The sequence below is a fragment of the Eretmochelys imbricata genome, chromosome 10 (assembly GCF_965152235.1).
Source record: "Eretmochelys imbricata isolate rEreImb1 chromosome 10, rEreImb1.hap1, whole genome shotgun sequence".
Taxonomy (NCBI): Eukaryota; Metazoa; Chordata; order Testudines; family Cheloniidae; genus Eretmochelys; species Eretmochelys imbricata.
In genome coordinates, this window is record NC_135581.1 from 56,493,838 (window position 1) to 56,505,703 (window position 11,866).

An 11,866-nucleotide genomic window follows, 5' to 3' on the forward strand; every position below is an offset into this window, starting at 1 on the left:
ATGCACTCTTCTTAAAACCTGCATCCATGTTACTTTGGGCTCTGATCATAACTCATAAACCAAACAAGGCCAGGCCTTGTTCATATTTGGATGGGAGACCTCAAAGGAAATCCCAGATGTTGTAAGAGGTAGAATTGGTGATTCATTCTTCCCACTGAGTCAGCATTGAATCATTGACCCAACATAGTACTAGCAGACACTGTGCTGCCAGAGGCTTCATCTTCTGGATTAGCTGTATTACATGATTGGAGGCCCTGAGTAATTGGGGTCATGGATGTAGAGGTGTTTGTCTCACTGCTCTGGGCAATTTCCAACATTAGTAATCACATTCTATCTTTTTAAAATGAGTCCTGTGGTTTCATTTGTCGAAAATATATTCTGTCGCTCCTAACCAAGAGAAACTGTGTTACAGTGTTGATAGGGAAGACAGGCTGCACATGGGGTCATTTACCCTATGTATTCTGCTTGTAAAGCACTTTTGGATCATCTAGGATGAAAAATGAATTAGAATCACTCTTCTAATACCTGTGTAAATGGCTTTGAGATCTACTGGTGCAAAGAGCTATATAAGAGGTAAGTAGTAGTATTAATATTAGAAAAATATCTTTGAGGCAGAAGGAATTTAACAAAGCTCTCCATGCCCTCACTACTAACTGATGTACATCTTATAGTCAAATGAAAGAGGAGACACTCTTACAGTATACGAAATTTGTCAGACCTTATCTAGAGCGCTGTTTGCAGTACTATCCACCATGACATAAGGCAGAGGGCATTGCCTAGGAGAGGATGACCCCTGAGGAGCCCTACATGTAATATCAGCAAAATCAAGTGGGCTTGCTTCGTCAAACCATACCATGTGTCAATATACCTGGTGACAAAGCTGTTATAGCAGCCAGATTCTGTACATTCCATCCATGGTGTTCACAATATCTGGGAAGCTATAGAGAATGTGTCAGCCGGGTGTATTTTTAGAAATGTGAGAATTGCTCAGCGGAACCAGGTCCTTCTGTCCTCCTCCTCCTTTACTCTTGCCAGGAGGTTCTTGCTATTAGCTTCCCACCATGCACTTCTAAGCTTCAATTTATTTATTTTATTTTAGAAAAGAAAACTTTATTGGCACTGCTTGCAGCCTCTGAGATTTGGCCATTGGTGACCACAGGCAAGCGTACTTTTCTTGCATTCCAATGATGCTATTGCTTTCCCTTAATTAGCATCTGTTACCATCATAAATATGGCTCAGCATAGCTGTTCTTTTCAGAGAGACCCAAGAGATTGAATACCAGAGAAGGGGAAGCTCTGTCAGTGTGGAATGAAATGGTTGTAGCAGATACAATTTCAATAGGATTTTCCCTGGTGTTATCCTGTTGCAGAGGGAGGTGCACCCAGAGTTTCTTTTTTGGATTGCTCCTTATTTCAAGTGAATTAGCAGAAGAGGGAGTCTATTATTTGGCTGCCACTGACAGACTTCATTAACTAAGATTTTTAACTGTAACAGTCACAGGTGAAGTTGAGCCTGGCTTTTTTGTGCTAATCTGAATTGGATTCTAGATAGGATTTGTGTTTCTGTCCTGTTATTATTCATCTGAATCTGGAGGGATGTGGGGAACTCCCAGTAAATCAAATGCAATGGAATAAGCCAATTTATTTTTGTGTGCTTTTGCTAGAATGTGCTAAGTACCTGACGTATTGAAACTCTTGTTGATTTAGAGTGGAAATCTCTCACTATCTCTTCTTACAAGTTTTCAGTTTTCTGATTCGGTACTTTTTTTCTTCCAAATATAATTAATCAGATGATCCTTATTCAGAAACATTTGGATACCTGAAATGGGGATGCCAAGTCCTGGTGTTTTAGTCTTATGGTATATTAATTTTATGGCAATTTATCATACTGCTAAAATCTTGTAAATCTTTAAATAGGTTAGTGGAAAATTGAGTTCAGCAGTGCAATTAAAAATGATTTCAGCAGAACCCTGGTTAAATTTCTTTTCTTTTCTTTTCTTTTCTTTTCTTTTCTTTTCTTTTCTTTTCTTTACCTATTTTTTTGGGCAAAGCTCTCGTACAAATTTGTTTCCATAATCTTTCATGGACAGTTCTGTGATATACTCAAGGCCAGGTCTTTCCTGTCATGTGTTTTTCTGAAGGGACTCTATGTAATTTAATCTTCTAGAAATTAACAGCACTGCCACCACCCACTAACCTTAGTTTTCTTCCTAGGTTAAAGCTGCATAATATGTAAGACAGTATTTGGCTTTACTTCACTCTAGAATTGTTTGATAGTGTTAGTTTAAATCAGAAAAAGGTGGAGTTTGCAAAGTTGTAACATCTGTTTCATCCAACCAAAACAGCAGGTCGTCTGCCTGGCAGGCAATCACTGCACTGTAAACTATGTTCATGATCTCAGCCAGGGCAAATGGATTTTGGGACAGGATGATCTTCCTTGGAAAAGAACAAATCCCCTATCATACGGTAACACTGTGATCCAATATCTTCCTTGTATTTAACCCAGTTACTTGGAGCCACGGAGGTCAACTTTTTCTCTCTTTTTTCTTGCTTTAAAGTTTGAACGAAGGAAGGAAGGAAGGAAGGAATCAATTAATCTGCCAATTGAAATAAGCTTCATAAAAGTTTAAGCTGTGAATTTTCAGGCAGAAATTTCACAAGTATTTTTCTGGAAATTTAGAGCTGCCTTCTGGAAAGTTTTTAAGTCATTTCACTCAAGATTTGACAAGCTGTCTACTGGAAACTTTACTTCATCGCATCTAAAATTAGTAGGTCCCCCTCCCAGATTTGAGAAGTATAGAGACTCTTTAATTATGAAGTGGTTTGAAATCAAGAAATAGTGATAATATTTTTGGATCCTAATGTGAAATGTTCCACGGTGCGTTATAGTACAGAAGCTTTGAAAGGTCATGGATTTTGCATCTGAACCTTGAATAGTAATTTAGTTAAAAATACACCTGGATTGTACAAACAAATATTGGTTCGGTTTTCTCAGTGCCTCTCCGCCCCAGAGCTGGCTGGAGTGGAGATCTGAAGTAGACTGGCCCAAGTTGTATTTTTTTTCATTGGGAAATGTGTGGACAACCCCATAGCTCATAGCTTTCCCTAGCAGTCTTCTTTGACTGTACTCTCAACTCACGTTAAAAGAAAGCTCTCTGCAGACCATGGATTTAAAACAGGATGCTTCTGCCATGTGTCAGGTTACTAAGTTAGCTCACTGGTGGGTATTCCATGCTCCATTTACTGTAGAAAGCCTTCATTGAGATAGTACAAACTCCCAATAACCAGTTTCTAAAACAGTTCACAATGGATCCCACAAACCAGATTAATAGCCCTTCTCATTCACAGAAAGCAACCCTAAACTCCCAAGCTACCAGAACTTTTAAGACCAGTATCAGTTATCTCCAGGTAATATATAGGCAACATTTCTGGTACCATTACTTCATACGAACACTAAAGTCATTGTGCAGAACTGTGCGTTAGTGTGTGCCGCCACTTTACCTGCTTATCTCAGTGGAGACTGTTCTACCCTCGCTGAAATTCATGCATTTCAGCATTTGAAAAAATCTTCACAGCTCTATCTTCAGAAGCACCAATTAAATTTCCATATATTCTCTCTTATGTTGAACAACTTATATTTGGAGCAGTCCCATAGATTTCTGTGAGGCAACTCACAGAATAAGTGAATATTCACTCATTGTAGATAAGGGTGGCAGAATCTGGGTCCTATAGTGATTTCAGTGGGAGTTGCATTCATGTAACTGACGGCAGAGCTGAGCCAATCATCTTTTAATGCTGTCCAGAAATGATCATCTTGCCAACAGACAACCTCTGGAGTAATATCTCCTCGTATGGGAGGCTCTGGACTCCCTGACATCCATCATTCTCATGATGTTCTCAGAGATGACCATATTTCCTTCTAACTAAATAGGACAAGTCTACAGAATCTGCACAAGCCAAAGGCTAGAACCAGAGACAGAGTCCTATAGATTAGATGGGGAGACTTTTTGATTACTGAATTAGATTAGGTGCCGTGGAAAACCAGAAACTCGAACACCCAAAGAGCTTCCAAACTGATCCAAAATGTCTGTTAAATGGGACCATTTGTTTTACAAAATGTGGCACTGCTAATCCATTATCCCTCCCCAAGACCTTTTAAAAAATGTAAATGTATTTTCTCTGGCAGGACCTGAGCTTTAGGCTGTAGATCAAACAGGTTAAAACATTTTTCTGGACTTTTTAAACTTAGCCATTTATTTTGATTGGTTTTTTTATATTCCCATCAACAACTACTTATATTATATTTCAATGTGGTCTGGCCAAAAGTCTTGACATATAGTCAAAAGTCTTTAGTACTGGTTAAACAAAACAATAAGATGTATATTTTCATCCTGAAGCATGGGGTAGTCCTTGCAATATGTTGTAGATATTTTCATCTTCACTCTTTTTTGGAAACTTCCAGTGCTAAATAAGCATTGAACTGGCAATCCATTGGCCTTAGGCTCAATTACCTTTTCCTCTGCTCTGGAATCACAACTTCTAAGTTGGTGTCCAAGTCCATCACCCTGCTCATCTAATGCATCAGTAGGGAGCAAGGAAGGGAAGGGAATGAGGAATGGTGATCCCATCCATTTACCTAAAATGTGTTGCTGCTACCTCTAACAGTCTTTATCTATGTTGAGGATATAGCAAAAATTTCTCCCCATTGCTGTAGCCCTGGTGTGGCTCCTCTTGTGTTAGCATCGGCAGAGTGGCCGTGGCATCCTTCCAATGCGCATGGTTAAACAACATAATGGTAGAAATGCAGCCAACACTAGTGCTCCCATCGTTACTGGCACTGGAAGTACTAGTGCAACACTGAAACATTTTCACTAGAAACTTGGTGTAGGGGCACTGCCACTGAGAACTCCTGTCCGCCTCTGCCAACAGTTTTCTTTGCTTTTCTTTCTTTTTCTCTCCCATCATCTCGGCTTAGAAACAGCCAAAAGACTCCTATATAGGGAATCCTCTGAGACTTCTATCTTGTTCTTCAGAATCCCAGCTTTAGTTTTGTCTTGTAAAAAGTCTCTAGCTGTTATGGTGAGGAAGGAAAGTTCAAAAATGCAAAATGAATGTAACTGATACACAAATGGGTCTGCAGAGAGCCTGGAACCAGAGCTCTGAGAGGCATGGACTTCCCCATTCATCTCAATGAGGTGTTAGCTCAAGTATTCAGTGGTGATGATTTTAAAAGTCAGCGTTAAGTATTTCATCCCCCATGGAGGAAAGCAGAGGGAGGGTCACAGATCTGCAGTTTCTGGTGAGTGACATCTCATTTTGATGCCACAAGTCAGTGAGGTTTGGATACTACCTCCACTTATTTCCCCTCCCTGCTAATTAAACAGGAACCAGCAGAGCCCCATATTGTATTTAAGCCCCACAGAGGAGGAGCCAAGCTCAAGGAACGTAGTGGAGCCAAGCAGCACCATGGTCAGACATTGAACATCTGCACACTTTACTGCAAGTGGCATCTCCTTTTAGCAACTCACCTGGGTGGAGCTTACTCTGTATACCACTGCCAACTTTTTTTCTCCACCCCCCCACAGCGCATCGGACCATCACTTACTAGGGAAGTGAACAAGCAACATGTATTTATTCCAGTAGTATATTTAAGAATTAAATGAGTGACCCATGAAGCCAGATTACATTTCAGTCCCACTTCATCCAGAATATTTTGTGGCATTGTCATAAATATAAAGGGAAGGGTAAACACCTTTAAAATCCCTCCTAGCCAGAGGAAAAACCCTTTCACCTGTAAAGGATTAAGAAGCTAGGATAACCTCGCTGGCACCTGACCAAAATGACCAATGAGGAGACAAGATACTTTCAAAGCTGGACGGGGAGAGAAACAAAGGCTCTCTCTGTCTGCGTGATGCTTTTGCCAAGAACAGAAAAGGAATGGAGTCTTAGAACTTAGTAAGTAATCTAGCTAGATATGCGTTAGAGTCTGTTTTGTTTAAATGGCTGGTAAAATAAGCTGTGCTGAATGGAATGTATATTCCTCTCTTTGTGTTTTTTTGTAACTTAAGATTTTGCCTAGAGGGATTCTCTATGTTTTGAATCTGATTACCCTGTAAGGTATTTACCATCCTGATTTTACAGAGGTGATTCTTTTACACTTTTTCTTCCATTAAAATTCTTCTTTTAAGAACCTGATTGCTTTTTCATTGTTCTTAAGTTCCAAGGGTTTGGGTCTGTGTTCACTTATGCAAATTGGTGAGGATTTTTATCAAGCCTTCCCCAGGAAAGGGGTGTAGGGTTTGGGGAGGATTTTGGGGGGAAAGACATTTCCAAGCGGGCTCTTTCCCTGTTATATATTTGTTAGACGCTTGGTGGTGGCAGCAATAAAGTCCAAGGGCAAAAGGTAAAATAGTTTGTACCTTGGGGAAGTTTTAACCTAAGCTGGTAAAAATAAGCTTAGGGGGTTTTCCTGCAGGTCCCCACATCTGTACCCTAGAGTTCAGAGTGGGGAAGGAACCTTGACAAGCACCGACAAAGCTTTTCTTTCCATATGCCTCTGTGTCCTCCCAGACCCCTCCCTCCAATCTCTTCCTGTTGTGAGCCTGAGTGCAGCTGATCACAGAGGTAAGACCTAGCTCCCAAAATGTCATAGCAAATCGAATTTCCCCTTTGATCTTCACCCCTCGCCCATGCTGTGACACACAAGTTCTGCTTTCCTCTAGGTCACATTAAAAAAGGCAAAAATGCTTTTGTCTTTTCACAGAACCAAGCAGGGACTCTAATTAGCCCTTGCACTGAAATTTTTACAATCACTCATTCCCAGGCAACTGCTGGACACAAGCTCAGATTAATGCCAGGTTTCCAGGACAGAGACATCACTTCTCATTACTGCAGGAGAGCAACTTGACTAGAAAAGCCAGGAATCGCTGTATGCAAAGCTGAAATTAGAGAAAACAGAGTTGTTGTAACACACACTCTTGACTGTATGATATTAGCTGTGCTTTGGCTGTTTATTTTGTTTCTTTGGAAAATTCCAATGAAAACCTGTATTGATTTCTCCATCAGTGCTTAGCAAGTTATCAGTAAAAGGAATGCAAATCTCCTAGAATCTCCTTTAGTCTAGAACACTGGTTAATTGTGAGGCAAGGGGCTTTACTGGGTGTTCATCTCAGCATACTATTATGCTTTTGGTACCTGACATTTAGCACTGGGGGAATCACTCTAGTGTTTAGCTAGTGATTGACTTTGGATTGTAATGGACTACGAACTATAAGAAATGTATCAGGGGTTGTAAAGACAGGAGCACCATCGGTGAGGGCTAGCAGTGTTTAGTAAAGACATGTCCAGGCAGTGGCCTTGTCTGTAGGTGGTCCAGAATTGAAGGTCAGATAAGGAGGTTAGAGAAAGGGTAAAGGCAGCATGTTTTCATCATGTGAAAGATGAAATCAGTGAGGGTGATGGACTGGGAGAAGGCAAACTCTTCAGAATTGGAGGAGACATTCAGGCCCCTCCCAACTGCCAGTTAGTGAAGGAAGAGAGGAAAGAGATGAGACCATGAGACTGGAGTAAGGGGAGATGGAAAGAAATCTTGCCATGCTGCCCTGTGTATTTGGTGAGGGGGGGAAGGTTGTAAATGATCACTCATCTCACAGTGAGGCACAGCGTTCTGGAATGGGCACCTTTACTGGGGTGTTAATTCTCAGTTTAATGTATCTTGCATATTTTATTACCCATTCTCAGATTTGCTATAACAGTATGTTGCCCCTGAAAGCGCTTAACATTTCAGCAAAATTAACAAACAATGAAGCTTTCTTCCCTTCTGTTTTTTCAAATGTTGTTAATATTTATAGTTTAATTACCAGTTTTATGAGAAAATAGTTATTCTTAGATGTAGGGCCAGGAGGGGTCATCATAGTCTGCCAGCCTGACCTCTTGCACAACACAAACCATAGTATTTCACACACTGATTCCCAACTCTAGCACAGCATTTTATGATAGTGCTAGAGCATATCTTTTAGACAGACAGACAGACATCCAATTGATTTAAAGATTCCAGCATATCACTTGGGCATATCTTTTAGTACTTTGTGTCATCTTCCTTCTTCAATTAAAAGAATATTAAATAAAAAAGGGAGTTAAAAAGCCTCTTAAGAGTGTACATTTCTTCTTGATCAGAGCTAAGCATTGTTTTAATGTTAACAATTTTCTCTGTAGTTAAAATATGTATTAGTGGTAGGTCAGTCAGCCTGAATGAATCTTTCTTGGGCAGTTGTTTTTAACTTGGCTACAGTTGCTATGGGGACACCAGGAATGGAATAAATGTCTTGGGAGAACAAAATTTAATGATTCTAATCTCCTATCTTGTTTTGAAAAGGAAAACGTAATGTTTGTTTCTAGGATAGGAGTCAAGGCAGCTGGGAAGAACTTTTTTTTTGAATCCCTCTAGGGAGCCATTTGTTTACATGGACACATCTTTCTTCATGCTTTAAATGTAACTCTCAAAATTGTAAAACATATTAATACATGTGTAATCACTTTGAATGATGAACATGGCTAGATTTTGAAGTGCCTAATTCTGCATTCCTTGTACACCCAGAACCCTCAGTGGAAGTTTTGGGCAAACAAGGGAAGTGGTATCTAGCTCAAAATCTGCTGCCAGGTGTGAATGGATCTTACTTGATCAAGTTGAAGGCCTACATGATTCCAGTGTTTGGAATGATCAGCTCTCAAATGTTCTACAGACTGGGAAAACCGGTAAGCACATTGAATCAAACTTTAAACCCAACTCTGAAAGATCTGAAGAGAGAGCCAGTAATGTTGGCAGTAATGTCAGAATGGCAGAGGAGTCTCCCAGATTTGAATTCACATGTCACAGCCTGAACTAGATTTTTGCGCTCACAAGGGGTGGTTCCAAGTTACTCCTCCAGAAACAAAGGGAATGAGTGTGAGTTGGCCACAGAAGAATATGGAGCGAGATTTTTTAGCTTGTATAAATCAGTATAGCTCCATTGAAGTCAATGGACTTGCTCCCAATTTACACCAGCTGAGAATCTGGCCAATAATCTGTCTCAGTGACAACAAAATTGTGAAGAGAGATTTAAACCTCAACCTAGAAAGCCATCAAAATATCCATGAAATAGTATTTATTAAACCCTTTCAAGGGCATAAGACATGTCTTGAAGACCAGCATTTTCAAAAGGGGCCTCTGGTTTTCGGTACCCAAGTTGAGATGTTTTGGGCACTAATTTTCAGACATGCTGAATACAAGGAAGGATATAGCAGAGAATCTGCCCTTTAAGTCTATAGTCCTGGTTCCAATAACTCTTACACTGTTTATGTCAGTGGAACTACTGATTTACACCAGTGCAAATTACATCAGAATCTGACCCTGCCTGTGGACAGTTAGAGGTATCCTGTTACCTGCAGGCACAAGCTACTTAGGTGCAGATTTGAGGCTTCATAGACTTTGCAAGCTACAGGGGTGATGCAAACCAGACCTGGTTCTTTTTTTCTTTTATCTTTTTCTGTTCTTTTCCCAGCATAACTTATAATGGCACAAAAGATCTTGAACAGAGGCTAGCCAACTACTCACAAACTTTCAATGCAATGTTAAGGATGAACACTTCAATGGAAAGAAAAATCAGGAAGTGCTAAAACTCAGAACTTCTGAAAATAAGTCCCCAGAATATCTCAATTTGGGCACCCACCAGGGATATCAACTCAAGTACATGTGCATATTCTATATTTTCTCAGATACACTTTATGACACAAACCGTAATATATGGAACTCTATGTTTAACAAGAAGAATAGAAAAGAGTACATATTCACAACTTGTCATGGCTGACATACTGCTGCTTAATTCGGGCATTTCTGGGCCTTCGCTGATTTTTAATTGTGCATCCCTATTTGTATATTTAATTTACCAGCACTGTTTATATATATCTCATTATCAGTATAGCAACCAGAAGAAGGAAGAGTAGATTACAATGCAAAACAAGTTGTGCACACAGATATGCACTTCAATCTATTGTGCCAACAAAATTGATGCTGGTATCTGAGCATATGACGGTCTGTTCTCTGCTTGTGGGAAAGAGGGTTGGGGGAATGGGAAAAAAGGATCAACATTCAATAAACTAGTAGTGAGGTGAAGGATCTGAGTAACTTTGCCACACAAAAAAATAGAGAATACTTTCAATGAACTGGAGTCACAACATTATTTCTCCAGTAGAAAGTCCCTCTTATAGTTTTCCCACTAGTCCAATACAAGCTGGCCATACGAGAATATAACCCTTTTCCACTTATATCAAAATTGCTGAGGGTGTACACACACAGCTAGAAAAACATGGGCACTATACCATTAATATTTTCATGATTTTCTTGTTGTGTGTGTAAATCCCTGAGCATCTGAGGAATGTTAGTCAGGCTCAGTGTTCATGAGGTCTTCACCTTACAGAATGCCACTGATAGTTACACTAAGATGATGGACACCAGTATAAATGATAGATAGTCATCTATTTGGTTACACATGTTTGAGTAGTCTGCTAGCTGGTATGTCTCAGAAATTACATGTCATAAATTACTCTGAGTTGTACTGAGGAAAGAACAGAAACCAGTATCTTTTGCTCAGTGAATGTTTTCTTGATAGGGTTCACTTTTTTGCATATGTAATTAATGGAAGGGCTCAACTTGAGGCCCTGATCCTGTAAATGGATCCTAGTTGGCCAAAAAAACCCTGTGAGGCTGTGATTATACAAGCACTAATTCCACTGCAGAATTGGGCCTAAACGAGGAAATATATACAATTATTTTTCCTCTTGTTTCTACCATCAGTCTTTTTCTTCTCCTCTTGTAGTTTGCTTATTAGCTCTGTGTGTTGGCTTGATTCACCTTATTTTTGCCCATAATCCTACCACTCCTTGTGCTCTACTGTTTGCCATCAAAGCATCTATCTTAATTCATGAATATCATGTTCAGACTTTGACACTGATTTTAGGCTTAACTGCATGGAGAAGTCCTAGAGACTCCCAGATCTGTGACTTATAAGAATTGCTCTGCTTTTATGGGTTTTTCAGAGTTTTTTGCGCCCACATGAGCACTCTACTTTCCCCTTGGTTATTATTATTATTATTATTTACTTAAAATTTATGTTTAGGTAAATGGTGGTGTCTTCTCCAAAGAGCTTACAATCTAAAACAGCACTTGCAGACAGGACTCCACAGTTCAGCAAGGTACTTAATCATGTAGGGGAGGAGGGGGAGGTTACTCACATGCTTAGAGCCAGGCTTGTGCTCAAGTATCTTGCTGAATCAGGGCCTTAAAGAGCTGGTTTTTCAACAAACACAAAGGTATCCCTGTGTTATGAGCTTGCAAAGTAAAACAAAATCAAAACACTTATTTGGCAGTTATCCAAAAACACAGCATTCTGTTAATGCTTGGAACTCTATATTCCTGAGAAGAGCCTGAGAAATTAAAATAGTTGCACATAATTTCAGGTTGCCTTAAAACAGCTTATCTTGCACTCCACCATGGATGCATTGATTTTGCATGACATTTTATTTTATTAATAAGGCTGACCTACTATAGCAACCCTGTCCGGCATGGAGTACACAGTATGGCACGTTTCCACTCAAATGCAGACTAGTTTTCTCCTAACGTTTGTAAGCTGAGACTTTGTCATGTTTTGTCTTTTTAGAAGCAAGTATGTTAAAGTGCACAAACCTATTTCTACAAATTTAATTCTCTGTTTTATTAAGTGTTTCATTTGCAGAAAGAAAATGTTTCCCTTAATTGTCTTTCTTTCTTCCAGTTGTAACATTTAACAGAAAGCCAACAATTTAGACAATGTGATAAAGAAATATGTACTCC